Below are 12,444 nucleotides of genomic sequence, written 5' to 3'. Positions count from 1 at the left end.
GGGCGCATCTATAATGGGTGCAGGTTGTGCGGGCATACGGGCCCCACACCGCACACCCTGCATCCATGGTATTTCTTACCTCTCCGGAGCCACGTCGGCTAGGGGGTCCGGCACTGTAAAAATTACTGGAAAATGGTCGCTGTGGCCATTTTCCCGGTGATCTGCGCATACTCTATAGACGCTGGGCACACTCTAGTGCCCAGAGTCTATAACTCCGGCGCTGGCCGCGCACAGCTCAGTGCGCTGCCGGCCGCCGGACAGATAGGAGGGGGCCCGTGTTGGAGACTGCGCATGGGCCCAATCCTCTATAGAAATGCCCCTGGCAGGGGGGTAATGCCACAGCCTGGTGAACCCTTTCACCGGGAACCCCAACCATAGCATTTCCCCTGACGACTAGGTTGCAGTGTCTGCAGATCCCTGGGGAGCTGGGGATCCCCCAATAAAGGGTCCCCCAATCCAGGGCACCCCACGCCTAGGCTGATAGCCCGGGGCTATCCCCGGCACCCCTGGCCGATGGGTGTTGTGTTGATAGTGTAGAATGTAAGCTCTTACGAGCAGGGCCCTCTACCCTCTTGTGCTTCTCCTTACTTTAGTTTCATGTAGACTGTAAGCTCCTAGGAGCAGGGTCCTCCTCCCTCCTGTCTCACAGCCTCTTCTCTAGCACGTCTATGACAGCCGTCACCTTCCCAGCTGTACTGTGTATGGAGAATTGTGCTGCTAATTGTTACTTGTGCTCTGTGTATATTGCGGTTACTGTATTGCAGTGGTATTAGTTACTCTAGGACAGAGGTTCTCAAACTCGGTCCTCAGGACCCCACACAGGTCACCCAGCAGGAGCACAGGTGTACTCATTACTCGCTAACACATTTCACAGGTCACCCAGCAGGTGCACAGGTGTATTCATTACTCACTGACACATTTCTCAGGTCACCCAGCAGGTGCACAGGTGTAGTCATTACTCACTGACACATTTCCCAGGTCACCCAGCAGGTGCACAGGTGTAGTCATTACTCACTGACACATTTCCCAGGTCACCCAGCAGGAGCACAGGTGTACTCATTACTCGCTAACACATTTCTCAGGTCACCCAGCAGGTGCACAGGTGTATTCATTACTCACTGACACATTTCCCAGGTCACCCAGCAGGTGCACAGGTGTAGTCATTACTCACTGACACATTTCCCAGGTCACCCAGCAGGTACACAGGTGTATTCATTACTCACTGACACGTTTCCCAGGTCACCCAGCAGGAGCACAGGTGTAATCATGACTCACTGACCCATTTCCCAGGTCACCCAGCAGGTGCACAGGTGTAGTTATTACTCACTGACACATTTCCCAGGTCACCCAGCAGGTGCACAGGTGTAGTTATTACTCACTGACACATTTCTCAGGTAACCTAGCAGGTGCACAGGTGTATTCATTACTCACTGACACATTTCCCAGGTCACCTAGCAGGTGCACAGGTGTATTCATTACTCACTGACACATTTCCCAGGTCACCCAGCAGGTGCACAGGTGTATTCATTACTCACTGACACATTTCCCAGGTCACCCAGCAGGTGCACAGGTGTAATCATTACTCACTGACACATTTCTCAGGTCACCTAGCAGGTGCACAGGTGTATTCATTACTCACTGACACGTTTCCCAGGTCACGAAGCAGGAGAACAGGTGTAATCATGACTCACTGACACGTTTCCCAGGTCACCCAGCAGGAGAACAGGTGTAATCATTACTCACTGACACATTTCTCAGGTCACCTAGCAGGTGCACAGGTGTAATCATTACTCACTGACACATTTCCCAGGTCACCCAGCAGGTGCACATGTGTAATCATGACTCACTGACACATTTCCCAGGTCACCCAGCAGGTGCACAGGTGTAATCATGACTCACTGACACATTTCCCAGGTCACCCAGCAGGTGCACAGGTGTAATCATTACTCACTGACACATTTCCCAGGTCACCCAGCAGGTGCACATGTGTAATCATGACTCACTGACACATTTCCCAGGTCACCCAGCAGGTGCACAGGTGTAATCATTACTCACTGACATATTTCCCAGGTCACCCAGCAGGTGCACAGGTGTAATCATGACTCACTGACATATTTCCCAGGTCACCCAGCAGGTGCACAGGTGTAATCATGACTCACTGACACATTTCCCAGGTCACCCAGCAGGGGCACAGGTGTAATCATTACTCACTGACATATTTCCCAGGTCACCCAGCAGGTGCACAGGTGTAATCATTACTCACTGACACATTTCCCAGGTCACCCAGCAGGAGCACAGGTGTATTCATGACTCACTGACACAATTCCCAGGTCACCCAGCAGGTGCACAGGTGTAATCATTACTCACTGACACATTTCCCAGGTCACCCAGCAGGAGCACAGGTGTAATCATTACTCACTGACACATTTCCCAGGTCACCCAGCAGGTGCACAGGTGTACTCATTACTCACTGACACATTTCCCAGGTCACCCAGCAGGAGCACAGGTGTATTCATTACTCACTGACACATTTCCCAGGTCACCCAGCAGGTGCACAGGTGTAATCATGACTCACTGACACATTTCCCAGGTCACCCAGCAGGTGCACAGGTGTACTCATTACTCACTGACACATTTCCCAGGTCACCCAGCAGGAGCACAGGTGTAATCATTACTCACTGACATATTTCCCAGGTCACCCAGCAGGTGCACAGGTGTAATCATTACTCACTGACACATTTCCCAGGCCACCCAGCAGGAGCACAGGTGCATTCATTACTCACTGACACATTTCCCAGGTCACCCAGCAGGAGCACAGGTGTATTCATTACTCACTGACACATTTCCCAGGTCACCCAGCAGGTGCACAGGTGTATTCATTACTCACTGACACATTTCCCAGGTCACCCAGCAGGAGCACAGGTGTATTCATTACTCACTGACACATTTCCCAGGTCACCCAGCAGGTGCACAGGTGTATTCATTACTCACTGACACATTTCCCAGGTCACCCAGCAGGGGCACAGGTGTATTCATTACTCACTGACACATTTCCCAGGTCACCCAGCAGGTGCACAGGTGTAGTTATTACTCACTGACACATTTCTCAGGTCACCTAGCAGGTGCACAGGTGTATTCATTACTCACTGAAATATTTCCCAGGTCACCCAGCAGGTGCACAGGTGTAATCATGACTCACTGACACATTTCCCAGGTCACCCAGCAGGTGCACAGGTGTAATCATGACTCACTGACACATTTCCCAGGTCACCCAGCAGGAGCACAGGTGTATTCATGACTCACTGACACAATTCCCAGGTCACCCAGCAGGTGCACATGTGTAATCATTACTCACTGACACATTTCCCAGGTCACCCAGCAGGTGCACAGGTGTACTCATTACTCACTGACACATTTCCCAGGTCACCCAGCAGGAGCACAGGTGTATTCATTACTCACTGACACATTTCCCAGGTCACCCAGCAGATGCACAGGTGTAATCATGACTCACTGACACATTTCCCAGGTCACCCAGTAGGTGCACAGGTGTACTCATTACTCACTGACACATTTCCCAGGTCACCCAGCAGGAGCACAGGTGTATTCATTACTCACTGACACATTTCCCAGGTCACCCAGCAGGTGCACAGGTGTAATCATGACTCACTGACACATTTCCCAGGTCACCCAGCAGGTGCACAGGTGTACTCATTACTCACTGACACATTTCCCAGGTCACCCAGCAGGAGCACAGGTGTAATCATTACTCACTGACATATTTCCCAGGTCACCCAGCAGGTGCACAGGTGTACTCATTACTCACTGACACATTTCCCAGGTCACCCAGCAGGTGCACAGGTGTAATCATGACTCACTGACACATTTCCCAGGTCACCCAGCAGGTGCACAGGTTTAATCATTACTCACTGACACATTTCCCAGGTCACCCAGCAGGTGCACAGGTGTAATCATTACTCACTGACACATTTCTCAGGTCAACCAGCAGGAGCACAGGTGCATTCATTACTCACTGACACATTTCCCAGGTCACCCAGCAGGAGCACAGGTGTATTCATTACTCACTGACACATTTCCCAGGTCACCCAGCAGGTGCACAGGTGTATTCATTACTCACTGACACATTTCCCAGGTCACCCAGCAGGAGCCCAGGTGTATTCATTACTCACTGACACATTTCCCAGGTCACCCAGCAGGTGCACAGGTGTATTCATTACTCACTGACACATTTCCCAGGTCACCCAGCAGGGGCACAGGTGTAATCATTACTCACTGACACATTTCCCAGGTCACCCAGCAGGAGCACAGGTGTATTCATTACTCACTGACACATTTCCCAGGTCACCCAGCAGGAGCACAGGTGTATTCATTACTCACTGACACATTTCCCAGGTCACCCAGCAGGTGCACAGGTGTATTCATTACTCACTGACATATTTCCCAGGTCACCCAGCAGGGGCACAGGTGTAGTCATTACTCACTGACACATTTCCCAGGTCACCCAGCAGGGGCACAGGTGTAATCATTACTCACTGACACATTTTCCAGGTCACCCAGCAGGAGCACAGGTGTATTCATTACTCACTGACACATTTCCCAGGTCACCCAGCAGGTGCACAGGTGTATTCATTACTCACTGACACATTTCCCAGGTCACCCAGCAGGTGCACAGGTGTAGTCATTACTCACTGACACATTTCCCAGGTCACCCAGCAGGTGCACAGGTGTATTCATTACTCACTGACACATTTCCCTGGTCACCCAGCAGGAGCACAGGTGTATTCATTACTCACTGACACATTTCCCAGGTCACCCAGCAGGAGAACAGGTGTATTCATTACACACTGACACATTTCCCAGGTCACCCAGCAGGTGCACAGGTGTACTCATTACTCACTGACACATTTCCCAGGTCACACAGCAGGAGCACAGGTGTATTCATTACTCACTGACACATTTCCCAGGTCACCCAGCAGGTGCACAGGTGTACTCGTTACTCACTGACACATTTCCCAGGTCACCCAGCAGGTGCACAGGTGTACTCATTACACACTGACACATTTCCCAGGTCACCCAGCAGGTGCACAGGTGTACTCATTACTCACTGACACATTTCCCAGGTCACACAGCAGGAGCACAGGTGTATTCATTACTCACTGACACATTTCCCAGGTCACCCAGCAGGTGCACAGGTGTACTCATTACTCACTGACACATTTCCCAGGTCACCCAGCAGGTGCACAGGTGTATTCATTACTCACTGACACATTTCCCAGGTCACCCAGCAGGTGCACAGGTGTATTCATTACTCACTGACACATTTCCCAGGTCACCCAGCAGGAGCACAGGTGTACTCATTACTCACTGACACATTTCCCAGGTCACACAGCAGGTGCACAGGTGTACTCATTATTCACTGACACATTTCCCAGGTCACACAGCAGGTGCACAGGTGTAATCATTACTCACTGACACATTTTCCAGGTCACCCAGCAGGAGCACAGGTGTATTCATTACTCACTGACACATTTCCCAGGTCACACAGCAGGAGCACAGGTGTATTCATTACTCACTGACATATTTCCCAGGTCACACAGCAGGAGCACAGGTGTAGTCATTACTCACTGACACATTTCCCAGGTCACCCAGCAGGTGCACAGGTGTAATAATTACTCACTGACACATTTCCCAGGTCACCCAGCAGGTGCACAGGTGTATTCATTACTCACTGACACATTTCCCAGGTCACCTAGCAGGTGCACAGGTGTACTCATTTCTCACTGACACATTTCCCAGGTCACCCAGCAGGAGCACAGGTGTATTCATTACTCACTGACACATTTCCCAGGTCACCTAGCAGGAGCACAGGTGTATTCATTACTCACTGACACATTTCCCAGGTCACCCAGCAGGAGCACAGGTGTACTCATTACTCACTGACACATTTCCCAGGTCACACAGCAGGTGCACAGGTGTACTCATTATTCACTGACACATTTCCCAGGTCACACAGCAGGTGCACAGGTGTAATCATCACTCACTGACACATTTTCCAGGTCACCCAGCAGGAGCACAGGTGTATTCATTACTCACTGACACATTTCCTAGGTCACACAGCAGGAGCACAGGTGTATTAATTACTCACTGACACATTTCCCAGGTCACACAGCAGGTGCACAGGTGTAGTCATTACTCACTGACACATTTCCCAGGTCACCCAGCAGGTGCACAGGTGTAATCATTACTCACTGACACATTTCCCAGGTCACCCAGCAGGAGCACAGGTGTATTCATTATTCACTGACATATTTCCCAGGTCACACAGCAGGAGCACAGGTGTAGTCATTACTCACTGACACATTTCCCAGGTCACCCAGCAGGTGCACAGGTGTAATCATTACTCACTGACACATTTCCCAGGTCACCCAGCAGGTGCACAGGTGTACTCATTTCTCACTGACACATTTCCCAGGTCACCCAGCAGGAGCACAGGTGTATTCATTACTCACTGACACATTTCCCAGGTCACCTAGCAGGAGCACAGGTGTATTCATTACTCACTGACACATTTCCCAGGTCACCCAGCAGGAGCACAGATGTACTCATTACTCACTGACACATTTCCCAGGTCACACAGCAGGTGCACAGGTGTACTCATTACTCACTGACACATTTCCCAGGTCACACAGCAGGTGCACAGGTGTATTCATTACTCACTGACACATTTCCCAGGTCACCCAGCAGGAGCACAGGTGTATTCATTACTCACTGACACATTTCCCAGGTCACACAGCAGGAGCACAGGTGTATTCATTACTCACTGACACATTTCTCAGGTCACACAGCAGGTGCACAGGTGTAGTCATTACTCACTGACACATTTCCCAGGTCACCCAGCAGGTGCACAGGTGTAATCATTACTCACTGACACATTTCCCAGGTCACCCAGCAGGAGCACAGGTGTATTCATTACTCACTGACACATTTCCCAGGTCACACAGCAGGAGCACAGGTGTAGTCATTACTCACTGACACATTTCCCAGGTCACCCAGCAGGTGCACAGGTGTATTCATTACTCACTGACACATTTCCCAGGTCACCCAGCAGGAGCACAGGTGTAGTCATTACTCACTGACACATTTCCCAGGTCACCCAGCAGGAGCACAGGTGTAATCATTACTCACTGACACATTTCCCAGGTCACCCAGCAGGAGCACAGGTGTATTCATTACTCACTGACACATTTCCCAGGTCACCCAGCAGGAGCACAGGTGTATTCATTACTCACTGACACATTTCCCAGGTCTCCCAGCAGGAGCACAGGTGTATTCATTACTCACTGACACATTTCCCAGGTCACCCAGCAGGTGCACAGGTGTATTCATTACTCACTGACACATTTCCCAGGTCACCCAGCAGGTGCACAGGTGTATTCATTACTCACTGACACATTTCCCAGGTCACCCAGCAGGTACACAGGTGTACTCATTACTCACTGACACATTTCCCAGGTCACCCAGCAGGAGCACAGGTGTATTCATTACTCACTGACACATTTCCCAGGTCACCCAGCAGGAGCACAGGTGTAGTCATTACTCACTGACACATTTCCCAGGTCACCCAGCAGGAGCACAGGTGTAGTCATTACTCACTGACACATTTCCCAGGTCACCCAGCAGGAGCACAGGTGTATTCATTACTCACTGACACATTTCCCAGGTCACCCAGCAGGAGAACAGGTGTTATTCATTACTCACTGACACATTTCCCAGGTCACCCAGCAAGTGCACAGGTGTATTCATTACTCACTGACACATTTCCCAGGTCACCCAGCAGGAGCACAGGTGTATTCATTACTCACTGACACATTTCCCAGGTCACCCAGCAGGAGCACAGGTGTATTCATTACTCACTGACACATTTTCCAGGTCACCCAGCAGGAGAACAGATGTATTCATTACTCACTGACACATTTCCCAGGTCACCCAGCAAGTGCACAGGTGTATTCATTACTCACTGACACATTTCCCAGGTCACCCAGCAGGTGCACAGGTGTATTCATTACTCACTGACACATTTCCCAGGTCACCCAGCAGGTGCACAGGTGTATTCATTACTCACTGACACATTTCCCAGGTTACCCAGCAGGAGCACAGGTGTAGTCATTACTCACTGACACATTTCCCAGGTCACCCAGCAGGAGCACAGGTGTAATCATTACTCGCTGACACATTTCCCAGGTCACCCAGCAGGAGCACAGGTGTATTCATTACTCACTGACACATTTCCCAGGTAACCCAGCAGGAGAACAGGTGTATTCATTACTCACTGACACATTTCCCAGGTCACCCAGCAAGTGCACAGGTGTATTCATTACTCTCTGAAACATTTCCCAGGTCACCCAGCAGGAGCACAGGTGTAATCATTACTCACTGACACATTTCCCAGGTCACCCAGCAGGAGCACAGGTGTATTCATTACTCACTGACACATTTCCCAGGTCACCCAGCAGGAGAACAGGTGTATTCATTACTCACTGACACATTTCCCAGGTCACCCAGCAGGTGCACAGGTGTATTCATTACTCACTGACACATTTCCCAGGTCACCCAGCAGGAGCACAGGTGTATTCATTACTCACTGACACATTTCCCAGGTCACCCAGCAGGTGCACAGGTGTATTCATTACTCACTGACACATTTCCCAGGTCACCCAGCAGGGGCACAGGTGTATTCATTACTCACTGACACATTTCCCAGGTCACCCAGCAGGTGCACAGGTGTAGTTATTACTCACTGACACATTTCTCAGGTCACCTAGCAGGTGCACAGGTGTATTCATTACTCACTGACATATTTCCCAGGTCACCCAGCAGGTGCACAGGTGTAATCATGACTCACTGACACATTTCCCAGGTCACCCAGCAGGTGCACAGGTGTAATCATTACTCACTGACACATTTCCCAGGTCACACAGCAGGAGCACAGGTGTATTCATGACTCACTGACACAATTCCCAGGTCACCCAGCAGGTGCACAGGTGTAATCATTACTCACTGACACATTTCCCAGGTCACCCAGCAGGTGCACAGGTGTACTCATTACTCACTGACACATTTCCCAGGTCACCCAGCAGGAGCACAGGTGTATTCATTACTCACTGACACATTTCCCAGGTCACCCAGCAGATGCACAGGTGTAATCATGACTCACTGACACATTTCCCAGGTCACCCAGCAGGTGCACAGGTGTACTCATTACTCACTGACACATTTCCCAGGTCACCCAGCAGGAGCACAGGTGTATTCATTACTCACTGACACATTTCCCAGGTCACCCAGCAGGTGCACAGGTGTAATCATGACTCACTGACACATTTCCCAGGTCACCCAGCAGGTGCACAGGTGTACTCATTACTCACTGACACATTTCCCAGGTCACCCAGCAGGAGCACAGGTGTAATCATTACTCACTGACATATTTCCCAGGTCACCCAGCAGGTGCACAGGTGTACTCATTACTCACTGACACATTTCCCAGGTCACCCAGCAGGTGCACAGGTGTAATCATGACTCACTGACACATTTCCCAGGTCACCCAGCAGGTGCACAGGTTTAATCATTACTCACTGACACATTTCCCAGGTCACCCAGCAGGTGCACAGGTGTAATCATTACTCACTGACACATTTCCCAGGTCAACCAGCAGGAGCACAGGTGCATTCATTACTCACTGACACATTTCCCAGGTCACCCAGCAGGAGCACAGGTGTATTCATTACTCACTGACACATTTCCCAGGTCACCCAGCAGGTGCACAGGTGTATTCATTACTCACTGACACATTTCCCAGGTCACCCAGCAGGAGCCCAGGTGTATTCATTACTCACTGACACATTTCCCAGGTCACCCAGCAGGTGCACAGGTGTATTCATTACTCACTGACACATTTCCCAGGTCACCCAGCAGGGGCACAGGTGTAATCATTACTCACTGACACATTTCCCAGGTCACCCAGCAGGAGCACAGGTGTATTCATTACTCACTGACACATTTCCCAGGTCACCCAGCAGGAGCACAGGTGTATTCATTACTCACTGACACATTTCCCAGGTCACCCAGCAGGTGCACAGGTGTATTCATTACTCACTGACACATTTCCCAGGTCACCCAGCAGGGGCACAGGTGTAGTCATTACTCACTGACACATTTCCCAGGTCACCCAGCAGGGGCACAGGTGTAATCATTACTCACTGACACATTTTCCAGGTCACCCAGCAGGAGCACAGGTGTATTCATTACTCACTGACACATTTCCCAGGTCACCCAGCAGGTGCACAGGTGTATTCATTACTCACTGACACATTTCCCAGGTCACCCAGCAGGTGCACAGGTGTATTCATTACTCACTGACACATTTCCCAGGTCACCCAGCAGGTGCACAGGTGTATTCATTACTCACTGACACATTTCCCTGGTCACCCAGCAGGAGCACAGGTGTATTCATTACTCACTGACACATTTCCCAGGTCACCCAGCAGGAGAACAGGTGTATTCATTACACACTGACACATTTCCCAGGTCACCCAGCAGGTGCACAGGTGTACTCATTACTCACTGACACATTTCCCAGGTCACACAGCAGGAGCACAGGTGTATTCATTACTCACTGACACATTTCCCAGGTCACCCAGCAGGTGCACAGGTGTACTCATTACTCACTGACACATTTCCCAGGTCACCCAGCAGGTGCACAGGTGTACTCATTACACACTGACACATTTCCCAGGTCACCCAGCAGGTGCACAGGTGTACTCATTACTCACTGACACATTTCCCAGGTCACACAGCAGGAGCACAGGTGTATTCATTACTCACTGACACATTTCCCAGGTCACCCAGCAGGTGCACAGGTGTACTCATTACTCACTGACACATTTCCCAGGTCACCCAGCAGGTGCACAGGTGTATTCATTACTCACTGACACATTTCCCAGGTCACCCAGCAGGTGCACAGGTGTATTCATTACTCACTGACACATTTCCCAGGTCACCCAGCAGGAGCACAGGTGTACTCATTACTCACTGACACATTTCCCAGGTCACACAGCAGGTGCACAGGTGTACTCATTATTCACTGACACATTTCCCAGGTCACACAGCAGGTGCACAGGTGTAATCATTACTCACTGACACATTTTCCAGGTCACCCAGCAGGAGCACAGGTGTATTCATTACTCACTGACACATTTCCCAGGTCACACAGCAGGAGCACAGGTGTATTCATTACTCACTGACACATTTCCCAGGTCACACAGCAGGTGCACAGGTGTAGTCATTACTCACTGACACATTTCCCAGGTCACCCAGCAGGTGCACAGGTGTAATCATTACTCACTGACACATTTCCCAGGTCACCCAGCAGGAGCACAGGTGTATTCATTACTCACTGACATATTTCCCAGGTCACACAGCAGGAGCACAGGTGTAGTCATTACTCACTGACACATTTCCCAGGTCACCCAGCAGGTGCACAGGTGTAATCATTACTCACTGACACATTTCCCAGGTCACCCAGCAGGTGCACAGGTGTACTCATTTCTCACTGACACATTTCCCAGGTCACCCAGCAGGAGCACAGGTGTATTCATTACTCACTGACACATTTCCCAGGTCACCTAGCAGGAGCACAGGTGTATTCATTACTCACTGACACATTTCCCAGGTTACCCAGCAGGAGCACAGATGTACTCATTACTCACTGACACATTTCCCAGGTCACACAGCAGGTGCACAGGTGTACTCATTACTCACTGACACATTTCCCAGGTCACACAGCAGGTGCACAGGTGTAATCATTACTCACTGACACATTTTCCAGGTCACCCAGCAGGAGCACAGGTGTATTCATTACTCACTGACACATTTCCCAGGTCACACAGCAGGAGCACAGGTGTATTCATTACTCACTGACATATTTCCCAGGTCACACAGCAGGAGCACAGGTGTAGTCATTACTCACTGACACATTTCCCAGGTCACCCAGCAGGTGCACAGGTGTAATCATTACTCACTGACACATTTCCCAGGTCACCCAGCAGGTGCACAGGTGTATTCATTACTCACTGACACATTTCCCAGGTCACCTAGCAGGTGCACAGGTGTACTCATTTCTCACTGACACATTTCCCAGGTCACCCAGCAGGAGCACAGGTGTATTCATTACTCACTGACACATTTCCCAGGTCACCCAGCAGGAGCACAGGTGTATTCATTACTCACTGACACATTTCCCAGGTCACCCAGCAGGAGCACAGGTGTACTCATTACTCACTGACACATTTCCCAGGTCACACAGCAGGTGCACAGGTGTACTCATTATTCACTGACACATTTCCCAGGTCACACAGCAGGTGCACAGGTGTA

The sequence above is a fragment of the Taudactylus pleione genome, unplaced genomic scaffold (assembly GCF_031769625.1).
Source record: "Taudactylus pleione unplaced genomic scaffold, aTauple2 ptg001984l, whole genome shotgun sequence".
Classification (NCBI taxonomy): domain Eukaryota; kingdom Metazoa; phylum Chordata; class Amphibia; order Anura; family Myobatrachidae; genus Taudactylus; species Taudactylus pleione.
This window is presented reverse-complemented; position numbering follows the sequence as displayed.